This window comes from Megascapheus bottae, chromosome 4, assembly GCF_031878675.1.
Source record: "Megascapheus bottae isolate mThoBot1 chromosome 4, mThoBot2.hap1, whole genome shotgun sequence".
NCBI classification, from domain to species: Eukaryota; Metazoa; Chordata; class Mammalia; order Rodentia; family Geomyidae; genus Megascapheus; species Megascapheus bottae.
Genome location: NC_143512.1, coordinates 55,533,852 through 55,557,123, shown reverse-complemented (window position 1 = coordinate 55,557,123; position 23,272 = coordinate 55,533,852). Strand labels below are relative to the sequence as shown.

The 23,272-nt window shown below is 40.0% G+C and overlaps 1 protein-coding gene across 3 annotated transcripts in view; it reads right to left on the bottom strand.

Annotated features, from left to right (window-relative positions):
* The window catches only part of Esm1 (endothelial cell specific molecule 1), a 65,885-nt gene extending 56,944 nt beyond the window's left edge, over positions 1 to 8,941 (bottom strand). The window contains exons 1-2 of one of the 3 annotated variants that reach the window (XM_090331153.1): positions 8,872 to 8,941; positions 4,908 to 5,000 (exon numbers count right to left, since the gene is read on the bottom strand). The gene's annotated coding sequence lies outside the window, so the exon portion shown is untranslated. The remainder of the gene's footprint in view (positions 1 to 4,907; positions 5,001 to 8,871) is intronic. The other 2 variants (XM_090331152.1, XM_090331155.1) reach the window with 2 other exon arrangements.
* Between the last annotated feature and the right edge of the window lie 14,331 nt (positions 8,942 to 23,272).

Below are 23,272 nucleotides of genomic sequence, written 5' to 3'. Positions count from 1 at the left end.
CTTGAGGAGGGGGTAATAACCAAGGTTGCGCAATGTTTTCCTGGAGCTGCAGCTCAATCTCTAACTTATGAGGATAGTCGTGCAATACTGTTCAGTGCACAAACTCATAATTTAGGAGCTCCAAAAGAAAGACTATATTCTCTTCTATATTTTGCCTACTATGTTTTTTCTTCTTGATATTCCAAGACTACTTCTTTTATTATTTCCATTCTCTGTAAAGAACTTTAACAGATTCCATTCTTTTAAGGTCAGTCGAATGACAACGAATACTTAATTTTGCTTCCTGTGAAAATGCCTTGATCTCTTCTTCACTCTCTAAGAGAGTCCTTTTTTGGTCCAAGACCACATTTGAACTCAGTACCAAACACTTTTGTTCATTGGCTAGCACTCTACCAAGTCACACCTCCAACCCCCCAAAGGCATTGTTATCAGATAAAGGAATCTTAGTGGGTTCTCCTTTCCTTTCAGCACTTGAAAAATATTACAACACTGCCTTCTCCCCCAACACCCCCACCCATGGGATTTCTCATGAGAAATCATCTGTTTGTTTTCCTCTCACAGCTTTTAAGATACTATTTTGCCTTTTAATATAATGGATCTTGCTGTGGATTTCTCTATGTACCCTGTATGGAGATTACTAAAACCCTTGAGCCTGTAGCTTTATCCCTTTTCACAAATTTGGGGAATTTCAGACATTATTTCTTTCACCTACCCTACCAAGATTTTAACTCTATAGCTCCATAAGTTCCTAAGGTTCTATTCTTGCTTTTGTTTATTGTCCTTCGATCTATTTTCTATTACACTGCGAAATTTCTGTTATTCTATATTCAATTTCCTTGATTCTTCCTGTATCCCTTCCATTCTGCTGGTAAATAGATCCACTGAGATTGCTATTTTATTTTTTGTAATTTCTAGTTTTCATCATTTCGATTTAGTTCTTAATATATCCTATTCTTTTCTGAAACTCTCTAAGAACTGGTTCAATTCATTTATAATTGCTCATTGATGTACTTTGTGATTGTTGCTTTAAAATTTTATCAGATAATTCTGACATCTCTGTGTTGGCAGTTTTTGTCTTTTAAAATTTAGTTTGATCCATGCACGGTGGCTCACGCCTGTAATCCTAGCTACTCAGGAGCCTGAGATCTGAGGATTGCAGTTCAAAGCCAGCCCGGGCACTAAAAATAATGAGACTCATCTCCAATTAACCAGTAGAAAACCGGAAGTGGCGCTGTGGGTCAAGGAGTAGGATGGTAGCCTTGAGTTCAAGTGCTCAAGGGCAGCGCCCAGGCCCACAGTTCAAGCCCTACGACCGACAAAAAAAGAAAAAAATTGGTTTGAGCTGGGTTCTGGTGGCTCACACCTGTAATCCTAGCTACGTAAGGAGGCTGAGATCTGAGGATATAAGGAAGCTGAAATCTGAGGATTGTGGGTAAAGCTAGCCCAGGCAGGAAAGTCCATGAGACTCTTATCTCCAACTGACCACCAGAAACACCAGAAGTAGATCACGTTGGTGGAACACTGGCCTTGAACACAAAAGGTCAGGGAAAGCACCCAGACTCTATGTTCAAGCCCCAGGACCAGCACTTTTTAAAAAAAAATCAGTCTGAAATCTTCCTCATCTTTCATGTGATTCGTAATTTGAGATTGAAACCTGGACATGCTAGATAGGTATAACTACGCTTCTTGGTTCAGAGTACAAACTATATTCCATAATCTTTTTGTTGTTCTACTATAAAAAATAATAGCACCAGCATAATAATAAATGGTAATTGGAATTTGATATCATTAAACAATGTCAAGGAGTGATGGGAACTGTGGCAAACAAGAGAGTAATTGTTCCATCAGAAGGTTGTAGCCATCACTTAGCTACTGATTTTGATGGATAAAATTACAGGCCTAACGCTGCCAGACATTCTTATTTTTAGGAAAAAAAGCAAGCATACATATTTTATGTGTAATTTACTTGTTTTATAGCTTAATATAATGGCACATTCCAATAATCCCAGCATTCAGATGACTGAGGTACTAGACTTATTAATTCAAAGCCAGCCTGGGCTACATTGTGGGGTCAAAGACATTTGGCCTGCACAATGGGAACCTGTGTCAAAAACATTTTCCCCATTTTTAAAATGATTTTAATATATAGGTCAGCACCAAGAATAACAAAACAAAATATAATAGTCATCAAAATGTAGCTTATGAGCAGCCAGCTTATAATTTGTGTTTTAGAAGGTATTTTTTTCCTAAGCAAACACTTGGTAACTGAAATTGAGTTTTTGTTTTGAAAAAAAAAGACATTGGAAATGACACCTCCCTTGTACAACTACTTAGAGAGAATAATTTAAAAACAGACATCGGTTCCTATGTGAGTTATTCACAGGAATCCAAGATTCAAGGTAATTCTTCCTCATAGCAGGAACTGGAGCTGAACCAAGCTGAAGGAAGTTCAGCAATTGCCTTATATACAGCTTTAAGTATCAACTCAGTCTTGAGAAAATGAAGGCTCTTATAAGTTAATAGGAGTGTTGCAGGGTAGGAGCCCAAGCATGAGACCACCTTTAACACATTGTAAAGACTTTGGTTTTCCACCAACCATGATAGGTTAGTGGTGAGTGCTAAAGTAGGGATGGGCAAGTGTTGGGAACCAACCTAAGCCAGTGAGCCAACACTAAATCCATCAGCATCTAAGTGGCAACAATCAGCAGTCCCCCATTTTAAAGTAGTGAGAGATGGCGTGTTTTTTCCCCCACAATCTTCTACCACATCAAATTCCACTGATAGCTCAAGTCCCTTTAAGCAAGCAGGAAAAAGATATATTTGATGCATCCTGGAATCTTAGAATTCCTTACCTATTTGCTGGAAAGCCACAGAAGTGTATTGCATGGATGGGTAATTCCCTCTTAGGTAATATTCTCAACAGTATTGAGACTAACCCCCACCATTAAACGGACCATATAATTTGGCCCTATAATTCTCTGGTTTGTATAACCCATTCATGCAAGGGTTTAGGGTCTATACAACCTTCCTAGACAATAATGCATCTTCACATGACTTATTTCATTAGTAAAACTTAGTTCTATCATTCTTTAAACTACATAACCAGCCTCCTACATACTTTAAACAGTTATATTTAAAGCACTCATTGTAGCATTCAAATGTTAGCTGCCCAAAGTGGATGCCACCCATTCATGATGTGGATTAGCATATATACATCATGTACAGACACATGCGCACACAAATTCATATATGCAAATTCACACATGCATAAATATAGTTGCATACACACACACACACACACACACACACACACACACACACACACACATTCAAGCATGCACTCCCACATACAAACACAAACAAGTCCATGGTCCTAAAGAAAATGAAAAGCACTCTGTGCAGCAAGAATACTGTTTAGCAGGTAGGCCTGCAAGAGTTTGGATTGTCAGGGCTCTCAGCCCAGCCTAAGACTGGCAATGGTCACGGCTTTTCATTACCTCTGAGCACAGATAGCTCCAATGTACAAAAGAAACTACTCTGAGCCACTCAGTGCCAGTTGGGGGAAATTCTACACCTGATCTCATGTGACAAGTCCCAGTTAACACAGACTCCTAACTTACTTTCAGGCTATACCTATTATGTATTTATGAAAGATACTTGGCCAGGTGCTGGTTGCTCACATCTGTAATCTTAGCTACTTAGAAGGCTAAGATCTGAGTATCAGGGTTCAAAGCCAACGTGCACAGGAAAGTCTGTGCTATTCACACTTCCAATTAACCACCCAAAAGCCAGAAGTAGATTGTGGTTCAAATGGTAGAGCACTAGCCTTGAGAGGAGGGGGAAAAAAAGCTCAGAGACAGCACCTAGGCCCTGAGTTCAAGCCTCAGGACCAACACACACACATACAGAAGTATAAAGTTCACATTTAGTCTTGGGCACCATCCCCAAGCTATCACATAATGTATATGTAAATATTTCAAAGTACCCAAAAAGTCCAAAATCTTAAATACTCCTGATCCAAAGCACATCAGCCAAAAACACAGCTTTGGGGCCAGGAGTTGGGCCTAATGGTAGAGTGCTCGCCTAGCATGCATGAAGACCCAGTTTTCTATGTATGTACTATATACATAGAAAAAAGTTGGAAGTGGTACTGTGGCTCAAATGGTAGAGCGCTATCCTTGAGGAAAAAGCCCAAGCCCAGGGCACAGGCCCTGACTTCAGTTAATAAAAATACACCACTTACCCCACATCAGTATAGATTTGCAAAGTTCTATCAAAATTTGTTTAACTGGTGTACCCAATGATTTGTTAAACTGTGGCTTCTTGTACTAAGCCCTCAACAAAATACGTTTAAGGCAGCCAGGTGCAGCAGCTCATGCCTATAATCCTAGCTACATAGGAGGCTAATATCTGAAGATCATGGTTCAAAGCCAGCCTGGGCACAGAAGTCCATGAGACTCTTGTCTCCAATTAATCACCAGAAAACTGGAAGTGTCACTTTGGCTCAAGGGGTAGGGTGGTATCCTTGAGCTGAAGAGCTCAGGGACAACACCCAGGCCCAGAGTTCAAGTCCTACAACCATCAAAAAAAAGTGTGTGGGGGGGGAGGGCGGGTGTGTTTAAGGTCTAACCTAATATGTTTCCATCATAATAAAATATAGCAAGTACTACCTTTATAGTGTAACCTGTTTCAAAAATAATAACATCAGTAGGGGATAGAAGGTGGATAAAGAACGATTAATACTACTTCACTTACAGAAAAGTAGACTAAGTTTACTACTACACCTATAGTAAATGGACACACGTGGAAACCAACAGCATGTGCTTGATTATTAAAATCAAAGCAATAGATAATCTTGTTCTTGAGGATTTTTGTACATCCCCAGGGCCCAACACAATATTCAATACCTGCATAGTAGATGTCAGGTTTTCTTCCATTGGCCAGTGGTTCTCTCAACCTTCAGTAGCAAGTTCACTGAGCTTAGATACAGCAAGACCTAGCTAAGGAAGAGATGGATGTAAGAAGTGTCCATTTCAAAAAAAAAAAAAGTGTCCATTTCTCCAGAAATCTAAGGAAGAGCTTCTTGGAAATTTTAAACTTACTGGAAGGTTTACAGGGAAGTTTTTTGTCTATATCTCACTTCTAAATATCCATTAATTATTAAGGAAAATCAATTTACTACCACCGATTTTATAACAACTAGTTGAACAGCCACTTCAAGGTTAGTTTCTCTTTAGACTGATAATGTCTCCATTACTGATGGATTTTCTTTTTCTGGAGAAATATTCATGTTGGTTATAGGTTTGTTAGCCTCCAATTGAGGCCCCAAAGCTGTAAGGAAAATTGATCTTTCTACCAGTCACCTCTTTGGGGGGTCTCACTTTTCTCCCTTAGCCTTCTCTCCTCACTTTTCTCCTTCTTTAAGTGCATGGTTATAAATTTCATCTGCTTTAAACTTTTTAGTGAGGTTTCTATGAAATATTTCCATTGTCAATAGTGCCAAAGTAAAAAAAAAAAAAAAACAACTCTGTCCACATATATTTCAGGTTCCACGTAAATTCCCCCTTAAGAGACACTCAGTATTCTAATCTCTGCTATGTACAGTTTCACTTTCAGCAGTTTCAGTTACCATGGTCAAATGTGGTCAGAAAATATTCAATGGAAAATTCCAGAGAGGAAGAAATCACATTCACACGACTTTTATTAAAGTATAATGCATAATTGTTCTGTCATTATTGGTTATTATCCCTTATTGTTCTTAATTGTAAATCAAGCTTTATCTAATACACATATGGTAACCATGTGTGCATATATATGTGTATATATGTGTGTGTGCATGTATATAGCTATAGATATATGTGAAAAATGTGATATACCTAGTGTTCTGTGCTATCCACAGGTTCAGGCACTACTGGGGAGTCTTGTAATTTATCATCCACACGTAAAGAAGGACTACTGCCTATAACCCACAGTGAACAGTGTTCTCACATAACTAGAAGTAAATTTTGGTCATGAAAAATCAAAGGATCTCTCAACCATCTTCCTTCCAGATATCATTAAACTAACATTTGGGAATAGGTAATTCGAAGAAATGATCTATCCCAAGAAAACTGACAGTAGGGCTCGGTGTGTTATGAAGCCATAGTTAGCTGGGTGAGATACTCTAAAATTTTATCAGTAGAGCTAATAATACAAAAGAAGGGGGCAAATATTTTTCTGTATAGGTAAAACAAGGAGTCCAATTTCAAGTCTTGTTTATGTTGTTAAGATTGAGTATAGCTGTAACCAAAAATATACCTGGAGCAAACAGGATGGCATCTATCTACCATGAGGCTTTGTGTGACTCAGAAACATACTGTGCAATCTGAAGCTCCTGACAAGGACATGGTAGAACCACGAGGATGATGGGGGTAACTGCATGTATCTGGATGACCATAATCTTGAGATACTCAAGGAAACTCATTCTAGTCCACAAAGGACACATTCCTTAGTACCTCCATGGAGAGTACTAGGGAGAGTGGTTTACATATTTTCACATAGACATCATCTTAATTTAGATGTAGTCTTTTTAATGTAACATTATTTGAGAAACTCCTAATGACAGAGTCCAAGATTTTAATAATTCTCTTAGGTTACATCCCTGTAAAAGTAGGCACCCAGATTTAGAATTGAGAGCAAATAATTTCTCTAGGAGGTGATCCCAAAGAGATCTTGTAGAAAAATGCAAGACAGAAAGGAAAAGCAAGACAGATAAGTAGAATTGCATTTACTCATGCTGTGTTCCTGTCAAGTTGAATAAGTGGCTGTGCCTTAAACACGTTCCTAGCCGCCTAGGTATCAAAAGCACACTTCTGCCAGAACCACTTGGCAATTCCAAAGTCTCCAGCACATGCACACACACACACACACACACACACACACACACACACACACACACATTTGAATTCAAAGGACTAATGTTAGCCTTCCTCAAAACAAACAGTAGATGTCTACATTACCCAAAATATTTACTATTATAAATGGATCCAACACGCCAGTGAATGCACAGCCATCAATCTAGCCAGTGTGCTATCAGTCCTCTGTAAAAAGACACAGAAGCCCTTAAATGCCAGACTGTTGGCATTTAAGACAAAGTCAGGCAGCTCCGACAAAATCCCGGGCGGCTATCCAGTGGGTCACCTTGACTGGTTTTTTTCCTCAGCTCCTCAGCCCCAACATCATCTCTGTACTTCCTCAGCAACTTTCTTTCCAAAACAAAGTCCTAGCCAAAATAGCAGTGTATACTTGTACAAATCTGCATTTTGCAAAGTGATTTTGCACATGTCCCTAGACTCTAGGGCCTAGACTGGCTTTATGCTAACTGTCCTCCTTTAGGAGACAGAACTGTAGTTGCAAAGTAAAATAAATGGATAGGAGTGAGGTAGTCAACAGAGCACTCACTGAGAGAGCCAGGGCTAGAATCCAGATGTCCTGCAACTCTGCATCTACCATAAACACAGGCCAGCAGGCTGACCAGCTCCTTCCTGTTAAAGATAGGGTCAGACATGACCACTGCCCCACCCTTCTGGCAGCCTTCCTTACTCAGTTGCCACCATATGTCTGGTAACATATGATGAGCACACATGTCCTCACATAGTCCTCAATGCCCTACACCTCGCCACCCCGCAGGCCACACCACTATGCAGGCAGCTCTGGGACACGAGGCTTATGAAAGAGCTTAGACTCTGAAACTGTATTCCAGATTACAATTCATTCTCTATACCAAGTCACTCGGCCTTCTGGATAACAATGCGAAGTAGGTTCTCGTTGAAACCTTTAAGATATTACAGTGGGAAATCTATATTTTATGTTAATTATTAAAGAGGACTCTTTCTTACAGTTGAGCTATGATAAATTCTGTTCCATCTTTGGTCTTTAAAAAGACAATAATAAAAGGTGTTACCTTGAAAATTTTCCTGTCCAGCTTTTTCTCATGAACTACCTACCGTTTCATTATTTTCTTAGCCTATTACAAATTTTTGTTTAAAGATGTGGTATTTGTACACAATGGAATCCTATGCTGCCGTCAGAAAGAACGACATCACCCCATTTGTTAGGAAATGGAAAGTCTTAGAAAAAATCATACTAAGTGAAGTAAGCCAGACTCAAAGGAACTTAGGCTCAATGGTTTCCCTCATTTGTCATAATCAGTAGAAACCCTGGGCTCTCCTAGCAGAGATTTGCAATAGAGCAAAACCTTGATACAAAAGGCCATATAGTAGGACACTAAATGAAAGGACCTCTAGGATATAAAAACAAAAGCCATATAATGAATGATTGTTGTTCTTAAGGTACTATGTCATCTCTCATCTCTTTTGCTGTCCTGTGGTTATCTCATATTGTTACAGTATCCCACTTTGTTACCTGATATATCGGATATATTTGTATTTGGTTATTTGAAATGGGATTGGGAAGGGGGGAAAACAAGATGAGGGGTGGGAGTGGGGGGAGGGAAATGGGGACCAAGACATGTGAAAGGGTGTCAATGTATGTGAATTAATGCACCTCCTATCTGGCAAATATCATGTAACCCTTCTATTAATTACAATAAAAATATATGGAAAAAAAGAAATTTTTGTTTAACCGGAGACATCTTAATAGTGCCTTCACCTTCATGACATCTATTCAAACACAGAAGCAACTCTCTCCAGCACTTCTCTCCAGCACCCACTTCCCATAGCATCCTGGACCTCTGCTGTGACTTTACTACAGGTCAATTAAGACAATAAAGAGCTCCTGTGACTCATTGGTCCTCTCCTAGAGTGTTTTGCTAGCGAAATGTCCCAGCTGAGGTACTATTGTCTGGACTTTGGATGTCCCCCAAAAGCTTACCGATTGAATGCTTGGTCAACAGGGAAGTGTTAGAGGGAGGTGATGCAAATGTTAACTGTATCAGTGGGAGGTCTTGAAAGTCATACAGTTAAGAGGAATTGTGACCTCAACAACACTGTGGCCCCCTCCCACTTTGCGCTTGTTTTTGCTCCCTGACTCTAGATGAGAGTGGTTTTGCTCTATTATACACTCTCACCATAGTATGCTGCCTTGCCACAGGCCTGAAAGCTACAGATTGAAACCATGAGCCAGAAAAAAAAACCTACCCCCCCCCTCTCTCTCTCTCTCTCTCTCTCTCTCTCCCTCCCTCCCTCCCTCCCTCCTTCTCTCTCTCTCTCTCTCTCTCTCTCTCTCTCTCTCTCTCTCTCTCTCTCTCTCTCTCTCTCTCTCTCTCTCTCTCTCTCTCTCTCTTCCTCCCCCTCTCCCCCTTCCCTCCCCCCTCCTCTTTCTTTCTTTCTCTCAGATCATTTTGTTGTAGGACAGGAAGTTGACTAAAATGCTACTATGTATAAAAAAATTGAGGGGCCGGGAGTTTGGCCTAGTGGTAGAGTGCTTGCCTTGCACGAAGATGTGGTTCGATTCCTCGGTACCACATACTTAGAAAAAGCCGGAAGTGGTGCTGAGGCTCAAGTGGTAGAGCTCTAGCCTTGAGAAAAATCCAAGGACAGTGCTCAGGCCCTAAGCTCAAGCCCAGGACTGGAAAAAAAAAAATAGAGATCCTTTTCTTATAGTTCCTGAAGTTGGAAAATACAAGATGGCTAAGGTTAATGGTCTTGCACCTAGAAAAGATTTTGTTGGAGGCACTGGGAGAGAGGAGAGTGAAGGCGGTAGAAGAGGAGGAAAGAGAAGGGGCAGAAATGGAGGAAGAAATGAGGAGACAGAAGAAGAAATGAGGGGACAGAGGAGAAGGGCAAGCTCACCCTTGCTCAGACCTGCAACCCTAGCTACTCAGGAGACTCAGATCTGAGGCTTGAGGTTCAAAGCTAGCCCAGGAAGGCTAGCTTAATCTCCAATTGATCACAGAAAAAAAGCCAGAAGTGGTGTTGTGGCCCAAATGGTAGAGCACCGGCCTTGAGCAAAAGAACTCAGGGACAATGCCCAGTCCCTGAATTCAAGCCCCACAACAACAACAACAAAAAGGACGAATTCACTCCTATAACACACTCTATGATCATGGTATTCATCTATTCACAAGAACAGAACTAGTGTTTCTTAAAGAACCTACCTCTCAAGGCTGCTGAAACCCATAAAGTTAGGAGCCACACTCAAGCCACAGAATTACACCATTGACCCCGAAGGCCCATGTCCTCCTCAGCAAAATGCGTCCCTCATCTCAACAGAGCTAAACTCAATTCATTCAGTTTAAAAGTTCAAAGTACAGGGTCTCATCTGAATGAGACACGGGTGAGACTCAATGCATGATTCATCTAGAGGCAATTTCCTCTCCAGCTGTGAGTCTGTGGAATTAACAAATCGCATGCCTCCAATACAATGGTGGGACAGGAATACAATTGACATTCCCATTCAAAAAGAAAGAGTAAGAAGAAAGGATAACTGGTCCCCAAAGTCTAAAACCCAACAAGGAAACAACATAAAGTCTCAAAGCTGGCAAATAATCTCCTCTCTCCCCATGGTCTGCATCCTGAGCACAGTTGGCACCCCTGGCCTGTGAGCTCTATGTAGCACAATGAAGAGATGCTGCAAGCGCCCCATGCCTGCCTGTGTCTTCAGGTGCTGGCAGCCTGCCTGAGGCATCAAGGAATACAGCTTCTTCAATGTGAGGAGCAGAGTCCCCAGGGCTCCCTGATCAGCACATTCTGAAGTCCCAGGCATATTGCTCTTTACACTTTGCCCTCTAGGTCCTGCTCTGAACATGTAATAAGAGGGACAGCCTTGAAGACCACAAGATACCTTCAAACTATCTAGCCCACTGACTTGATGAATGTCACCAGGCCCCAGAGTCATCTCCTTAGCAAAGCGTCCCTTGGCAAGCCCTTTGCATACTTTATATGGCTGAATTGAGATTTGTTTCAAAAGTTTTACTCTTTTTCTTTTCATTTAAAAAAAATCCCATCTTTATATTATTTCTCTCTTCTCTTTCATTTCAAGTGGCTAAAAGAAACTGCTATACCATGAATGCTTTTCTGGTTTGGTATTTCATCCATTCAGATATCTTAGCCTCATCTGTCCACTTGAGCCATGGCACCACTTCCAGCTTTTTCTATGTATGTGGTATGGAGGAATCAAACCCAGATCTTCAAGCATGCTAGTCAAGCACTCTACTATCAGGCCAAACTCCTGGCCTAGCTCATCACTCTTAAATTCTGCCTTCCACAAAACCCTAGGACTAGAATATAAATCTCCTAACCTCTCTGCCATGGTAGTACAAGAACGATCTTTATTCGAGTTTCTCACAAGGGCCTTACTAGTCAGGGGTTACAGGTAGTAGGTGCATTACTTCTCCCACATTGATACCCCTTCTCATGTTTTTGTCCCCATTTCTCTCCCCCCACTCCCTTCCAATCATCTTGTTTCCCCCTTCCCTTCCCTATTTCAAATAAACAAATGTATATATAATATACCAGGTAACAAAGTCAGATACAGTAACAATATGAGATTAACCAAAGGTAAAAAAGAGAAGAGAAATAACATCATACATTAAGAACAACAATCATACAAGGTAACGCTCTTGTTTCCATAGCCTAGAGACCCTTTCATTTAGTCTATTGTAATCCTCTTCTAGGAGAGTGCTTGATGTGTACTAATTATTACAAATGAGGGAAACCATTGAGCCTATGTTCTTTTGGGTGTGGCTTACTTCACTTAATATGATTTTAAAACAGCCAACCACTTATGTAATTGTTAAGAAGATTCAGACTGTCTCCATTTACAGCTATCTAAGATTTTTTTTCCTCTACCCTTCTCCTCCAAAATCTCCCAGCCTCTGCCTCTGAGTTTCAAAGCTGCTTCCAGGTTGTCAGGTATTTGTCAGAACCACAGTCCCATTTCTCAGCACCGCTGTTCTCTCTCCCAGTTTCCTTGGGCAGCTATAGCAGTAAAGTGGAAACCAGGCAGCTTATAAAGAACATAGATTCACTAAGTTACTGTTCTGGAGTCTCAGAATTCGAAGGTCATGGACCCACATCTGGCAAGGGTCTTCCTTTGGGCCATATGTGGCAGAAAGAAGAAGAGAAAAAGAGTATCCACAGAGTGGAGAGAGAGGTGAGGAGGCTCCCAAAACATGTTCCACTGCTGCAGTAACAGCATTAACTCACTCTGAACACATCCAAAAAGCCCCACCTCTCAGCACTGCTGCAGTGGCTTCTAACACACAAACTTTAGGGTGAACATTCAAACCATAATATCATCCAATACCTTTCTTCAGAAGTCGATAGATTCATTCTAATAAAATATTCCAATGAGCTGGATGCCAATGGCTCACACCTGTAATCCTAGCTAATCAGGAGACTGAGATCTGAGGATCATGGTTCAAAGTCAGCCCAGGAAGAGAAGACTGTATCTCCAATTAATTACTCAAAAACTGGAATTGGAGCTGTGACTCAAAATAGTTGAGCACTAGTCTTGACAGGAACAGAGCCCCAAGCCCTGAGTTCAAGCATTATGACCACCACCACCAACAACAAAAATGTTCTGGCAGACAAAGAAAATAAACTCATACTGCCCATAAGAGCCCCCTATTAATTAACTTTATTCTCCCACCACATGACATGTGGTTTTCAATCTGAATATTGATTGTAGTCAGATACCATACCTAACAGCTATGAAGCTGTAACTTCCTGCCCATCTGCTTTGCTTTCAAATGACTCAGTGCATGACCACACTGTCTGTATTGCTGTCATTATATATACTACAGAAAGTCAAATGTAACTATAAATTTCTTCTAATTCACTCAGACCAATTAAAAAACCCTCCATTACCTTTATAATAACAATAAAAAATAAACTTTTTTTAAAAGCACCCACCTATCCAAACATTACTAATAAAAAACAAATAACAGAATAAACATTTAAAATATAGTTCATTAGACTTGACTTTTTTAACATTGTAACTTATTATAATTACCCAATTTTTTCAAAGATATTTAGTAAACTTATCAAAATCAATAATATCTCCCTATTTGAATGATGATAATAGATTACAAGATCACTCTTTAAAGACTTGACAAACATAGGAGGAAATGCCTGGGAAGACCTCAGACCAAATGTTTAATAGTCAGGACCATAGCCTCATGAACCAGGAATCTGGTGCTCATCCATGACATTGATGGTAAATTGTTAGGCGAGGCTTCTTTACTAGAATATTATTTAATATGCTAATTAATATTTCTTTAATAATGGTATTGTTGTGACTCCAGCTGAGAGACCAGGGAATGCCAGATCTAGCCCATAGTATATACTTCATCTGAAACTTAGGTTGAATTCATTAGTGAAACCAAGAATGAAGAGACTGCAATTAGGATAAAAGGCTCACTCTGCCCCTTCTTACTGAGCTTCCAAGTGCATGATTATTAGTTTGATATTGCCCCACATACATTTTCTCTGAATTTGTTTTTGTCTCATTTTGTTTTTCACTCTTTTTTCTTTTCCTGCTTCAATTGGAGCAATTTTCATTGACTCACCTTCAAGTCAGACCTCCGTTTGCTCACGTGAGTTGAGGCTACTAATACACATGCCAAAGTTGCTAGTTTTTCATCACAACTTTTTTTTTTTGCCAGTTCTGGGTTTGAGCTCAGGGCCTGAGCACTGTCCTTGGACTTTCTCAAGGCTAGAGCTCTACCACTTGAGCCTCAGCACCACTTCCAGCTTTTTTGTATGTATGTGGTACCAAGGAATCAAACCAGGACTTCATGCATGCTAGGCAAGCACTCGACCACTAGGCCAAACTCCCAGCCCTTTCATCACAATTTTTATCTCCAGTATTTACATTTGATCCTCCTTATAGCTTCCATCACTCCACTCACATGTTCATGGGAGCAACATATTTTCACACTATAGACTTTAGCGCACTAACTGTTAAGTGTTTAGATTTAAATTTCCTATCTCAGCCTAGGCATTCTAACTACTTAGGAGACAGAGTTTGAAAGGACCATGGTCCAAAGCCAGCTTAGGCAAGAAATTAGTGAGATCTCATCTCAACAGATAAGTCAGGCATGATAATGCATATTATAATCACACCACCAGTACCTGAAGTAGAAGGGATTGCAATCCAAGGCCAGCCTAGGCAAAAATACAAGACAGTAATCAAACTAGAGTATATTCATAAACTCTTTCTTGAATGACAAATCCTTGGTACAATTACTTAAATTTTAAAAATATAAGAGTCAATTTAAAAGAGCGTAAAGGCTGGAAGAATATCTCAAGGGGAAAGGTACTTGCCTAGCAAGCATGAGGCACTGAGTTCAACCCCCAGTACCACCAAAAAGTTCAAATAAATCCTCTCTCTGATAATTCATATATCTGGGTCATGTGTGAGCATGAGTCAGTTGGGTGCTGCCTCTTCACTGTGTGCTGTTCTTCCTCCTCTCTGGGCCTCAAAGCATGCAGGTCAGTAGCTGCTAGGATAAACAGCTTCATGTCTGGACATGTGAATAACTCCTCTTTATCTGGGCTTCTTCTGTGGTGTACTGAGTCACTGCGAACAGAGTTCATCTCTGATTGTGTTCAATGTCACTGCCTTTACTCTCAGAACACCACAGACTTTCCATTGGTCCACTATGAGCTGTACTTAGAATGAGGTGCCGTTACCAGAGAGATTGGACGGAGGGGTGTCTGTTAGTCATTTTTCTCTTTTTCTTCTGAGTGTGTGTGGGGGGGGGGTGGGGGAGTGGTCCTGGATTTTGAACGCAGATCTTTAAACTTGCTAGTTAGATCTTCTACCACTGAATCACATCCCCAGCCCTAGAGAGTTTGTCACAATGTTCTTGTTCCATTTCAGCCTTAGGCTTTTCCCCATGACCCTGGACCTCAAATAGATTCTCCCCCCATGAGTTTGTGCCTTCCTCCAGTTGTAAAGTGTTTTGGCTGCTCTGTTCTTGCTAGCCTTCTTGAGGCCAATTTCTGGGCTCCTGGTTCAGCATGTGCTGCTGTGCCTGGTCTCAGGTGTGGGACAATCTCAGTGGCTCTACTGCCCCCTAGTGGTAGAGAGCTTTAATCAGTCTCTTCCCCAGGAGCAGGGAAGGCTTTCCCCCAGCCACAATACTTTACCTCAAGGTAAGAGCATTTGCTGCCGCTTCTCAGCAGTTTAGGACCTTTATTCTGTGAAGAAAACAAGCATAAGGTATCCATGGAAAGCCGTGTTTCTTCCCTGACCTAAGGGTCTGAGCAGCCCTCTCTAACCTGTTAATGTAATGCCCAGAAACTTGGAGCCCCCGGGAAGGATGCCAGAGCCCGAAGATCAATGCAAACTGCAATGAGTCGTTTATTGACGAGCTCGAGCACGGGTCTCTGCGCACTGATAACCGAGTGCAGATCCGAGGCCTTGAGCCCAAAATTACAGCACCTTTTATACATTCTTTGGTGGGGGAAGGCCCCAGTAAGCATGGACAGCAAATCAATACGCCACGCGGGAAAATTCATACCAAACTTGTAGCAATGATTGGCGCAACACAAAGCGGGAAAGAGGCCGAGGCTAAGCATTGGTGGTCTTGTGGGCTGTCATGCTTTGAATTGATTGGACGGAGCCCCTATGGTGATTCTAGGAGGATGGCTTTTGGCCAGATATGGGTCTAGGGGGTCTCCATGGTAACGGGCTCGTGATTGGTTGACATTTGCCCTAGTTTGCTGGCCCCCACAAGTCCGACCTTGTTGGCACAGATGGCCATTGTCTCTGGTCCCACTCCTAGGTGGGTGGGGGTCTGGAATGTGTATTCTGTCACATGCTCCCTGCTGGAGGGTCGTTAACTCATTCTCCAGATCTGGGAGTGTCTGGGGTCCAGGGCTAGTGGGCGGTTGTCAATTAACCAGGAGAATAGTTACTACATTCCTCAAGGTCTTAGCAAGCAGGTATACAGAAGCAGAAAGGCAAGTTAAGAAAGTACAAAACAAATTCAAAAATGCAGATGGCTATCACAGGTTCATCAAAAATACAGATATATATTTATCTACGCTCCTCATCACCTCATTCCCAGTCATCCTAACAGAGAAAACCTTGCTAGTGGCATGAATGCCATTTGAGTACACAACTCCCATAGGCAATTATATTCACATTCTCACCCACGCTCATACATGAGACATTCATAATTTCTTCTGACCAGTTTCTGTGATGCCTGGCACAGGTTGCTACACTGGAGGTTGGCAGACTTTCCCTGAACCTCAGACAACTTGATTTACCTAAGCCCCAATTCTCTGAGAAGTTCAAGGCAAGTTAAGAGTTTGGTGCTGATGACTCATGCCTGTAATCATAGTCGTTTAAGCACCACATCACTTAGAAAAGTCTTTGGAACTCCATTACCATGGAGAGAAGATGGATGCTGTCTTGCATTTCTGTAAACCAAATAAGGATGAGAAGGGAGAGTCTGTCTGCAAATAATCAGTGAAAACAGGGCTGGATGTATGTCTCAGTGGTATTGTGCTAGCCCAGCAAGCATGAAACCCTGAGTTCAAATCCCCAGAATCACCAGAAGAAGAAACCAAAAATTATCCACGTATTTCTTTGTTGTAAGCAAACAATCAATTTTCTGTCCAACTTCCTAATTCCTCAAAAGAGGAAAATAGTGGTAGGTTTTGCTCCAGAAAGTACTAGAGAGATGAATGTGATGGAGATTATAAAGGACACACAGGCAATACCATGGCAGGTCTAGGAAAATGACCATACAAGAATTGAGAGGCCAGAGCATTATGCAGATACTGAAATCACCAAGAATTATAACACAGTAGATGCCAGACTGCTTATAATACCAGTTACTTGAGAGGCATCATGGTTTGAGGCCAGGCTGGGCAACATTACCGTAAGATCTGATCTCAACCCAGGCTGGGACGAGGTGAGTAGCAGAGCAATTGTCTAAAATGAGCAAAGCACTGAATTCAATACTCTGTACTGAAAAGAAATTCAAATAGAGAAGAAACAATAAGCTAGGATCCAATATTGCTTATAACTTAGTAATCCCACAAAAGGCCAAACAGAATTACCCTACAAAAAAAAAATTACCCTACGATCTAAAGATTGCCTCCAAAGTACATATTCAAAATAAGTAAAAACAGACACCCAAATAGATACTTGTACAGAATTACTAAAATAGCCAAAAGGCAAAACAACCCATATGTCATCAATGAATAGTTATATACTAGAATGTCAGTCAGACATAAGAAAGAATGGATCTGAATTGAGCTATAATTGAACGACCCTTACAAAAACTTTGCTAAGTGAAACAAACCAGACAAATATTGTATGATTCCAATGATATGAAGTATCTGTAGCAGGCAAATTCATGGAGATGGAAAGGAGAGGTTATGGGGGCCATGAGGAGAGAAACATGGGAATGATTCTACAGTTTCCATGATGGAAAAGGTCTAGAATTTGGAAGTAATGGTTTCACAACATTTTGAATTAATATCATTGAATCATATAATTAAAATAGTTAAATGGCAAATGTTATGGACTGTAAAACTGTTTTTAATCATTAATGCAATATACCCCAAATCATGAAGTTGTGTGTTTAAAATGGGTGAAATACATAGTATGTAAAGAATCTTTCCATAAAGTGGTTTTGAAAAAGGAAAAAAAGTACCATTCCAGCAGGTGCAGTGCCACAGACTCAATGGGTGGTGGTGAATGGTTGAGATGGTGACATGAGATGTTGCAAGCTGGGGAATAGAATAGGCAGCTTCATTACCACATAGAAATTTCTGGCCCTAGACCACATCTAACTAACCAAACTGCAACCAAAGGATTTGATAAGAACCTCATAAAAGTCTTTTCTTATGACAAAGTTTCATCTCACTTCAAAGTTCAAAAAGTCAAACACACTATGATGATCCTTTTCTCATGAACCACTTCACAGAAAACCTGGTACCCACACTGGCAAGGCCTTTAGTAAAGGCATAAGACGGAGTAACTCCTGCTCTCCATCTCTACAGAGCTTCAGCCTCCCCACCCCGTACCAGGACTTACTACAGCTGCTGCCAATCAGCAGCTCATCCTCACTGGGTTAAAATTAGGCATTGCTATGAAAACTCTGCTATAAGAAAATTTCCAAATTCTTATCCTCCATTCGATTTTTGTCTCTTAACCCCTTTATTACAACCATTCTGAAGCCTCTGCATTGGTACAAGATCTCTCCTCAAGAAAGACACAATTCTCTGTCTCCTTCAGGCTCTTCACTAGTTCCCCCTCCTCTTGTAGTAGTCAGTCAGCTTTATTTATCTTGATGCTTAATATTATCCATAATGATTACGTTTCAAAACTAATCTTGATGTAGACTGGGCTACGGTTAGAATGTATCCCCGCAATGTTAGCATGCTGGAAAATTAGCTTCCACTGCAACAAGGTTGAGAGCTGAACCTCTCGTGATAACCGGGTCATGAAGGCCTGCCCTGGTGACGTGGTTAATGCCACCATTACAGGAGTGAAATTGTTACTAAGGGAGCAGGAGTTTGCCCCTTCTCTCTGCCTGTATTTCACCATGTGCTAACTTCTGCTGTTATGAAACAGCAGAAAGGCCTTTGTAAGTGTGGGCTCTGACTTTGAACTTCCCAGCCTCAGAACCTTAGATAAAATATAAATCTCCATCCTTACAAATTTTCTGGTTTCAGGTATTCTGGTTACAGCATCACAAAACAAATTAAGGTAGCTGGAGTTCTCAGCTTTTAAATAAACTCTTCAGAGCAATTTAGGGCAACTTTCAATTGAGGCATATTTATACATCCTTGTGGTGTATATAATGGTAAGCTGACACATGTAGAAAACATAAAATAATCAAATCCAGGTAATAAGCACTTCTATCTTTTAAAATATGATTTGGATTTATGTGTTGGGAATTCCATGCTCTTCTTTTCTAGTCATTTCCAAACATATAATAACTATTTAATACTAGCCAGGATTTACCTATCATGCTACAGAAGACAAGCACTGACTATAGGACTGATGAAGTGGTAGAGGTCCTGCCCACCAGAGGCCCTGAGTTCAAAAGCAGCAAGTTCACCCAAGTTGCTGCAAAATAACTATGGGTGGATAATATTATGGGTGATTTTTATATACTGTATTTTCATCCATTCATCCACTGATTAGCTTCTATATTGACTTCACTCCCTATCCATTGTGACTAGTGCTGCAAGATACATGGACAGGGCATACGAGAATCTTGAGTATAATGATTACTCCTTCGGATATGAAAAGGTGGGACTGCTGGATCATGTGGTAAGTCTACTTTTTATTTAGCTTTTGAAGGGATCTCTAAGCTTGTTGCCTACTTTCCACAATGGCTGTATTTATTCAGATTGCCACCAACAGTGCATAAGATTTCCCCTTTCTCAACTAAAGACACTGAGCATGTGTTCATCTGGTTTTGCTCATTTATGTAACTACTTTGAAGAAGTTTCTATTGACGTATTCTAAAAACCTCAATAGAAACTAGTGTGTATATATATATTTCTACCAAAAAACACAACTTTTTAATAATCTTAAATTAATACAGCCTTGTGACTTTACATTCATCCTTTCAGGTAAGAGACATCAGCTCCAAAGGAAATTATCTCACGTGTGAAACAAATTAAGTAACAGTACCACAGATAAATTAGCCTTATATTTTCTAGTAATAAAGCACCAAGAATCTTCCATAGAAGAGCAAGAAGAAAAGGAAGAGCCTCCAAACATGGATGAGAGAAGTGACAAAAATGCCTTTTCCTTTTGCTTTTCCTGCTATTGTCTTTCTTCTTCTGATCCCTGGAGGTAAGACATATGTTTATATGTGTTTTGGTTTTGCTCACAAGAAGTTAGAAATCTATATGAATTTAATTTATGTTTGAATGAAATAGAAATTCTAATTTCCATTCCTTTCAATGTCAACATTTCCCTTTGCTATCTGAAAAGGTACACTGGCTTTATAGGGGGAAAAAGATATCCTATGTATCTAAAGCAAAAATATGAAAGCATTAACTATATCTGGTAGATCTCATAAATCCTACTCCAATCTATAGAATAAGGCTATAAGTAAACTACCAAAGTAGTCTATAAGTAACTACCAGAGCCATTAAATTAAGGCTGTATAGGTACTTATTAACTTGGTTTCCCAACCATACAAGTACAACTTTTGCAGATATGTCCATATCTACTGGTAGGGGTGGTTTAAAAAATAACATCAGAATAAAATAATTCATGAAACTATTCAATAATATGAGTTCAGCCCTAGAACTGGCATCAAAAAAAAGCTAATAATTTAAAAATAGTATTCTGATTATTTTGCAGATAGTAATTTGCTTAATCTTCTTATTGGCCCCATGTTACACGTTCAAGGTCATGTTCTCAACCACATACTGTTACGTGCAGTACAAGGATACCTTTAGAGCTAGGGTTATCATGGCTCCATGAACTCATCTAGGCAATGCTTAGGCTGCAGAAAATCTGTAACTCTCCCAACTGTAGAGAAATATTTATTTGCCTATTTTCTTCCTATTTGACTATATTCTCACAACTCTGTACTTAAAAAAGAAAAAAAGATGAACATGGTTATTCTTGGTAGCGTGTTCGTTGTAGCATAGTTTACCATAACTAAGAAGTAGAAGAAATCCAGATGCCCCACAGTAGATGAAAGGATCAAGAAAATGTGGTCTATATACATAATGCTGTCATCAGAAAGAATGGAATCATCCCATTTGTAGGAAAGTGGAAAGAGTTGGGAAAAATCATATTAAGTGAAGTAAGCCAGAACTAAAGAAACATAGACTCCATGGTTTCCCTCATTTGAAATAATTAGCATATGTCTAGGATTATCTTAGCAGACAATCATAATACCTCAATAGCTATATATACATTATGACATAGAAGATGATTCTAAGCAAAATAAACTCCAAGCTATGGAAACATGAGGTCTTTTCTTTGCAGTTGTTGATTGTAGGGCTTGAACTCTGGGCCTGGGTACTGTCCCTGAGCTCTTCAGTTCAACGCTAGCACTTTATCACTTGATCCACAGTGCTACGTCCAGTTATATGGTGGCTAATTGGAGATAAGAGTCCCACAGACTTTCCTGGCCCGACTGGCTTTGAACTACAGTCCTCAGATCTCAGCCTATGGAGTAGCTAGGATTACAGGTGTAAGGCATCAACTGCCCAATGTGGTTATTGTTTTTAATATACTATGTGAAGTTATTTCTTCTTTTTTAGCTTTTTTTTCCCTACGGGTTATCCCCTGTTGTCACTGTATTTCATTTTGGTACCTGGTGTATTGTATATACATTTATTTGAAGTAGGGAAGGGAAGGGAAGGGAAAGGAAAGGAAAGGAAACAACAAAATGGTGAGACAAAGGACAAACCAATGCAATAGTGATACAAGACAATATGTTGGAAATGAACTTTACAACTTGAGGGGTGTGGGGTTAGGGGAATGGAAAGTGGGAGAAGAACGTAGAGGGTAACAATTTTCGGTTAGAAATGTACTCACTACCTTAAGTGTGTAACTGTAATCCCTCTGTATATCACCCTGACAATAAAATTAAATTTAAAAATAATTGTTTTTTTTTTTACTCACAATAAAACTAACCCAAAAACACAGTACTAAACACAACTTAGAAAACACCATTAAGCACTCATGTTGTAGGGAGCTCAGCCATAGAAGTGAATGCTGAAGAAGAAAGCGCTGCACCTCCTGACTGCCTCGTCCACCATCATTCACACAGTGCACGTCAATGAACTTGCATTTGGCATGACCAAGCTTTCTCAGGACAAAGGATACATTTACTCTGGATCATCCTTTTTAGTTTTTCTAGAATCTTGAAGGAATTAGAGGAGGAAATGAAGCATCATCTTATACAAGAGGCTATAAGGCTCTAATCACAGAGCTGGAAACCTGCCCAGGAGCTTTGATCGACTGTGACCTGCAAGTAACCTCAACTCCTGCCTCCTCCCCACAAGGCAGCAAGTCCCCACACTGGCAAGTCCAAAACCAAAATGAGACTGACAAACAAGTGGATATGCAAAGTCAGTGTTGTTTCATTATATTTACCTTGACCAACAAGGGCCAGCTAATATAGAATAAAAAGAGATACATGACCATTTCTCATTTTAAAGTATTTTTTACTATAAATAAATAGCAATAGATTAAATTTTTGAAAACAAAGGAAGGTTTAAAACAATAACAATCTCATCAAGCACTGTTTCATAAGCATGTTTTATAAAGTCAGTCTAATTAAATATCTTCTATGATTGCAGTTGGCTTGTTTCTATTACATAATTATATTTTCTCACATTATTTTCCCATGTCAGACTGTCCATAGGAAATTATTGCTGTTTGTTTCAAAGAAAATAGCAATTTCCTAGGTCTCAAAGATTTTCCCAATCATTTGTAAGGCAGACTACTTTTTTATTGAACAAATTTTTATTGTGATTAATAGAAGGGTTACATTATATTCAATAGATAGAAGGTGCATAACTTCACAAACATTGATACCCTTTCTCATGACATGGTCCCCATTTCCCTCCCACCTCCCCCTCTGCTTATCTTGATTTCCCCCCTTCCCCATCCAATTTAAATAACCAATTAAGTACATATAAAATACATCAGATAACAAGGTGAAAAATTCTAACAATATGAGATAACCAAGAGATGGCAAAAGAGATGAGCAATAACATAGTACATTAAGGACAACAGTCACTCATTAGATGGCTTTTGTTTCCTTATCCTGGAGGTCCTTACATTTAGTGTCGTACTATTTGGCCTAATGTCTCTAGATTTTGTTCTATTGTAAATCTCTGCTAGGAGAGCCCAAGGTTTCTACTGATTATGACAAATGAGGGAGACTATTGGGCCTATGTTTCTTTGAGTCTGGCTTACTTCACTTATTATGATTTTTTTCTAAGTCTTTCCATCTCTTGTTCTTTAGGGCCTGGGCTGGCTTTGAATCGCAATTCTGAGATCTCGGCCTCCTGAGTAGCTCCTGAGTAGCCACCATGCCCCACTTCTATTATTTTTTTTTTGCCAGTCCTGGGGCTTAGACTCTGGGCCTGAGCACTGTCCTTGGGCTTTCCCAAGGATAGAGCTCTACCACTTGACCCACAGCCCCACTTCTGGATTTTTTTTCTATGTATGTAGTACCAAGGAATCAAACTCAGGTCTTTGTTCATGCTAGGCAAGCACCAGGCCAAACTCCCGGCCCCTTCTATTACCTTTTAATAGGTTTTATTATTCTGTTTTATGCTTTTAACAAATTTTATTATTCTATTAGAGCCATGCC